Below are 6,076 nucleotides of genomic sequence, written 5' to 3'. Positions count from 1 at the left end.
GGTACCTGGGACTCGACACTTTCAAAAGAGTTTATGATGTGGGAATAAAGATCGAGGACGACCTCGCCAAAACCATACAGAGCAAACCCACATATAAGACCAACACCTATAATCGGGGTAACACATCCCAAGCCCAAGAAGTCCATGCTGTAGAAGAGGCTCCCGCCCGAAGAAACCCTGTAAGATGGGTCCGAGACCGAAAGTTTGCCCCACTCGGGTCAACTTTGGTACAAGCCTTTGAAAGACTAACCAATCAAGGAAAGTTGAGACCTATAGGCCCCACCCGTGACCCTCCTGTCAAAAACAAATATTGGGTCGAAGGTACTTACTGCAAATTCCATCAAGGAAATGGGCATGACACTGAAAACTGCTGGACTCTAAAACATACGATTCAGGACATGATAGAGGATGAAGTAATACCTCTCCCTAACGTTGGCAAACCCAACAACAACAAGAGCCCACTCGGCTCTTGTCACATCTCTCTCGACCAACCAGAGAATTTCGACCCCACGGTGTATATTACACCTCAAGGTGCACCACTCGCTGTGGTCCCTATGGATCGAATCGAGAGGGAAGTGTGCGGTGTGTGGAACGATGATGCTGAAGATATTTACCTGTCTCAAGTCTCGGGCCAGGACCTCTTCACTGAAACTTGGCCCGGGTATGCTCTCATCGACACCACCCCTCAGGAGCCCGAGGTCGACAACCTCACCCGATCCGGAAGGATATACCAACCGGATATTCACCCGCCTCCTATGGACGACATCCCGGTTAGGCAAACTCCTGAGAATGGACGGCACACCACCGTCGCGAAAGTCATTGAAAATCCTCTCCTGAAACAACTAAAAAGAACCAAGGCTGAGATTACCATCTGGGATCTTATGTGTACTTCAAAGGAACATCGCGAAAAGCTTATTCGCTCACTTGACCTCATCTCAGTACCTACAGATATCACACCTGACTTATTGGTTAGCCACGTCACGAGAGATGCCGGGGAAAAGGCCATAGTTTTCACTGATAAAGACTTACCCAAAGAGGGGGGTGCTCACAATAAAGCCCTTTACCTAGTGGTTGGATGCAAAGGACAAAACATCCCCCTAGCACTCGTAGATAATGGTTCGGCGGTTAATGTCTGCCCATTGCGAACCGCCCAGTGCTTGGGGCTAGGAAGCGATGACTTCCAAACCTCCAGGCAAGGGGTACGAGCTTGAAATTTTCCATGACTGCCACACCTTGGATGAGGCACCCCACCTCGCCAAGACTAAAACAGCTGAAATATTGGACAACCAGGCTCTATGGACATTGTTTAACGAATCGAGGCCTATGGAGAACGAGACTGTGATGACTACCCTAGCTTTACAAGATGAAGGTTTCGATCCAACCCGGTTAATCTCTTCTGCATCAACACTAGAAGAGGTCGAGAACGGATGGGTGAAGACATATCAGTGGGTCAATGCAAAAGGAATGGAATTCAAGATGAGTAACGGTGAAGGACCAAAGTTTTATGAGACTAAACCCCAGGCTTGAGCCACATAGAGCACCATTAGTAAAAAGCGCCTAGTAGTTCTTTAGATTGATAGAAAAGAAAAATAAAGACTTTAGATGGTCCTAAGGCCCTTTAGAATATGGGTCAGTTTTATTTCAGTGTGTTTTCCTTACTTTCCGAATCAATAAAGGCGTAATATTTCTCCTAAAATTTTTATTCTAACACTAAATAAACACCAAATGTACTTGCAAAATACATAAATAAAGAAGCGGCCCACTCTAGGCCCAACAAACAAAGCCCACTCGGTTTTGAAATAGTGCCGTAGGAACCAATTCCCGAAACCCACAAAATAAACCACACTATCCCATTCATATCCCCAAAACCTAAAAAGCCAACCAGTGTCATCATAAGAGCCAATCCATGCAACCCAAAATCAAAGGAAATCAAAAATTTAAAAACAATGCAAATGTTACCAAAAAAAAACAGATTCATAAAACATAGATTCCATCATACCCTTCACTAACAACCCACCTCCGAAGCCTACACAAAGGTCTTCATAAATTCCGCACCCTAACTCCATTTTCAAAACTGTTTTGGGTCACCAATAGAAAAAATTAATCTGGACAAAAATGCGTTTCACGCTAACAGTAAAAAAGCCTCCAAAATATCCTCAAAATTAACTTTGAATATGAAGCAAAATATCAAGGCACAAAAAAAAAGAAATAGAAATAAACGCAAGAACATGTGAAGCAAAGCGTCAAAAATTGACCGCCCAAGTCATTTTCAGCGCCCAGGGCTGGGCGCTGAAATTTCTGACGCCCCAGCCTGGGCGTTGAAACTCTCTGCCTGCAAAAAGTTTTCTTTTAAAGTGCTCGTCATTTTATCCGCACACAACGGAAAAATAACGAACACTTGGGGGGTACAGTACGTATCCAAATAGGTTTACCAAGAATATAGCTATACAAATTAGTCGAATTTTACGCAATCTATGGCAAAAAAACGGCAGATGAAAATAATGATAAATACTTCACTCATTTGACCAATTAAGTGATATGTTTCCACTTCAGGACATATCTACCGAAATCCGGCATACTAGAACTTATTCTAAACCTAGAACTACGCGCGACCTGATTCTGACAAGATACGTAGGCAATCCTTACCAAGGATTCGGTCCAAATAATAATAAAAAAAATATATTCTTTGTGTAAAAAAGTGTTAGACATATAAAAGAGGAGAAACAAAATTAAATGAAAACTAAAAATACGCCTTTATTAAAATATAATAAGAAGGAAAACAAAGTGCTAGGAATATAAAAACAAACACGACTGAAATAAATAGAGGGCACCTACACCCTAGCAAGAACTACATTACTCTAGTTCTTCTGGATCATCAAATAAAGTCTTGTAGAGAGCAATGTTCGCAGGATCCACCCCCATAGTCTTCTGCGCTGCCCCAATATCAATCTCCATAAGAACCGGCTCCTGGACACTAACCTCCAAAGATGCCAAGACTTCAGAAACATTCTCAGTTATAGCCCGCTCAGCCTCAAGGGCACAAACGATGGTGGGAGAAGGATTATTATCGTCAACAAGACTAGCCACTGTTTCTACAGGTGGCTGAGCCTTCCTAACCCATACGTTGTTCCGGCGACGATCTCCGCGAGAGCTTGCATTTCTTTTAACAACAGCAGGCCCCTTCATGTTAGACATCTTTTTAGGCCTGAAACTGGAACGGGGAAACTTCCTTTCGCTTTCGATCAGGACGAGCTTTCACAGTCTTAATACTATAGGTACGAGGTCTGGCAGAATCAGGACCCTCATACTTAACACGAATACGAGGTATCTGAAGGAAATAATGCCCTTGGTCCAAGTATGCATTCAATGTTAAGTCTAATAAATGCGGTTCAGTATTAATTAACAAGTTAATAATTCAGTGAGATCAAGTGAGCTGAATGCCTAGCTAGAGGCCGCTTCAGTTCAAGTGGAATTAATGATATTAATCCATAGCTTACTCTTGACTGAACCCGTAGGGTCACACAAATAGTACGTAAACGGATCAAGTATTTAATGGCATTAAATACTCCATCTATGGATATTCGGAATCGACGGATCTTGGTTTCAGTGGGAGCTGAGATCGTCACAGGCAAGAAATGAATACTCCGGAAACGATGATATTGCCGGAAACGGAAATATGGATCGTATCGGAAATATAAATATTATCCAAGTCGTAGATGTTGCCGGAAACGGAAACATGGTACGTATCGGAAAATATTATCGGAAATGGAAATATTGCCGGAATCGGAAATATTGCCGGAAACGGAAATATTGTCAGAATCGGAAATATTATCGGAATCGGAAAATATTTTCGGAAACGGAAATATTAAATATTTGTTCGAAACGGAAATTAATTCCGGAATCGGAAATATTAAATATTGTTCGTATCGGAAATGAATTCCGGAATCGAGAATTTAATCGGAAGCGTATCGTACGAATTAGCATCGGACGAGGCCTGCCAGACGAAGGCCCAGCACGAAGCCGGGCCATCGCCCAGCAAGCCAAGCGCAACAACCACACGCCAAGCATACGACCAGGCCCAGCGCAAAAGCCAGGCCCAGCCGAAGCTTGGGCGCGCGCGCGGACAAGGCTGCGACAGTGGGCCTTGCGCTGTGCGCTCGGCGTGGGCCGCAAGGCCTGCGTGCGGGCGTGCGGTGCTTGTGCGCCACTCGTGTGTGTTACTCGGAATCCTAAGGCTACCGGGATTCGTAATATGATTAAATCTAATCCTAATAGATAAACTTTGTTTAATTAGAATCCTAGTAGGGTTATAATTAAATAGATTTGTATTCTAATAGGATTATAATTCCTTTCCATAAACTCTATAAATAAGTGCCTAGGGTCACATATTTACAACGAGTTTTCAAGTATTCAAAGTGAGTTTTTGAGAGAAAAATTCAGTCACACATTTGCCTAAAAGTGCCGAAAATAATAGTACCTTAAGGGCGATTCTAGTTGGTCAATCTTAAGGCGGATCCGGACGTGCTGTGGACTATCTACGGAGGGACGGCACTTGGAGTCCTAAAGACTTGTTCTTGTTCGGTTCGGGCGCAGCTAGGGAAGGCACGCAACAAAGAGTATGCATCTAAACTATGCTAAATGATTATGTGTAAATAATATGTATTCCTGGCTTAATGGTTGTTTCCGCATGATTTATGAATTGTCATATGTATCATAACCTAACAGTGGTATCACGAGCCTCTTATTATTTTCATAATCTAAATTGCATGAACATGGTTAAATATTACAAATTTGCAAGAATTAAAAGGGGTGATTAATTTTCGTAATTGTTAATTAATTGCAAATTGCGTTTATTTAATTATACGTACGCAGTTTTTCGGCAATTTCTTCGTTACTCATCCAAATCGAGTGATTTTTGTGTCAATTCCGCATGTAAAAGGCATTCTAAAATTTTGACAAAAATATTAACTTTCGGCCGAACCCAGAATTCTCAAATTCGAAGCCTAACTATGACTTTTCGGAGGTTTTAGTTTTTCGAATGCAAAATTTCGTAAATTTAAGATGTTAAATTAAATATTTGCGATTCTTGTTGATAAATCTTGAATTTTTGATTAACCTACTGTATATGTTTAACAAGTTTGAATGCCTAGCCTTGTTAATTATGCAATCTAATTTGTAATTATGATTAATTTGTTGAAAATTAGAATAATTTAGAATTAATTTGATTTTCATAATTAATTATAATTTAATTAGATACCTATGATTAAAAACCACCATAAAAAATTGTAAATTTATGTTAAATTTTAAATTTTTATGACCTAGACTTGAATCCATGTTAATCGGAAATCAATTAAATAATAAATTTTCGATTTTTCGCCCTAAAATTATGAAATTAATATTATTTATTAATTTGTCATTAATTTTGAATATAAATTTTAAATTTTTATGTGATTCGCTCATATAACTTGCACGCACAAAGCAATGGACGCTACGTGTTACCCTTAAGGGGTGTTGTGTAGTGCGGGCATGTGACGACGAGCAAGGGAGCTCGTCGCCCATGCGGTACGAATGCAATGAGCAAGGCCATGGTGCACGAGCACAAGGCAGCAGCCCTGCCTTGTGTCGTGGGCTGTGTGCAATGGGCGAATGGGCGAGGGCGAGAGCAAGGCACGAGCAGTCGCGTGTGGGCAGCAAGCGAGCTGCGCCACAGCGCGCACTGCCTCGCGCGCAGCGAGCGTAAGCTCGCGTGCCACGAGTGCTGCGCCAAGCATCGATCGCTCGCGCGCAGCGAGCGCTGTTGTGCGTACGACGAGCGCTGCGCCCAGCGATGGCGTGCGAGTGCTTGTTGTGCGTGCGACGAGCGCTGCGCCCAGCGATGGGCTGCGGCAGCATGCTCATGCGTCGAGCGCTGGCGCGCGCAGCGAGAACCATGCGTGATGCCTTGCGATGGTGAGCAGCAGCGATGCGAGGCAGCGCATGGGCTGCGCGCACATGGCCAGCGATGGCTGTGTGCGTGTGGCCCATGGGCGTGCGTTGCGTGGGATTGTTGCGTTGCGATTAGATCGTTTTGAAATTT

The sequence above is a fragment of the Spinacia oleracea genome, chromosome 1 (genome assembly GCF_020520425.1).
Source record: "Spinacia oleracea cultivar Varoflay chromosome 1, BTI_SOV_V1, whole genome shotgun sequence".
Lineage (NCBI taxonomy): Eukaryota > Viridiplantae > Streptophyta > Magnoliopsida > Caryophyllales > Amaranthaceae > Spinacia > Spinacia oleracea.
Note: the sequence above shows the minus strand (reverse complement) of the source record.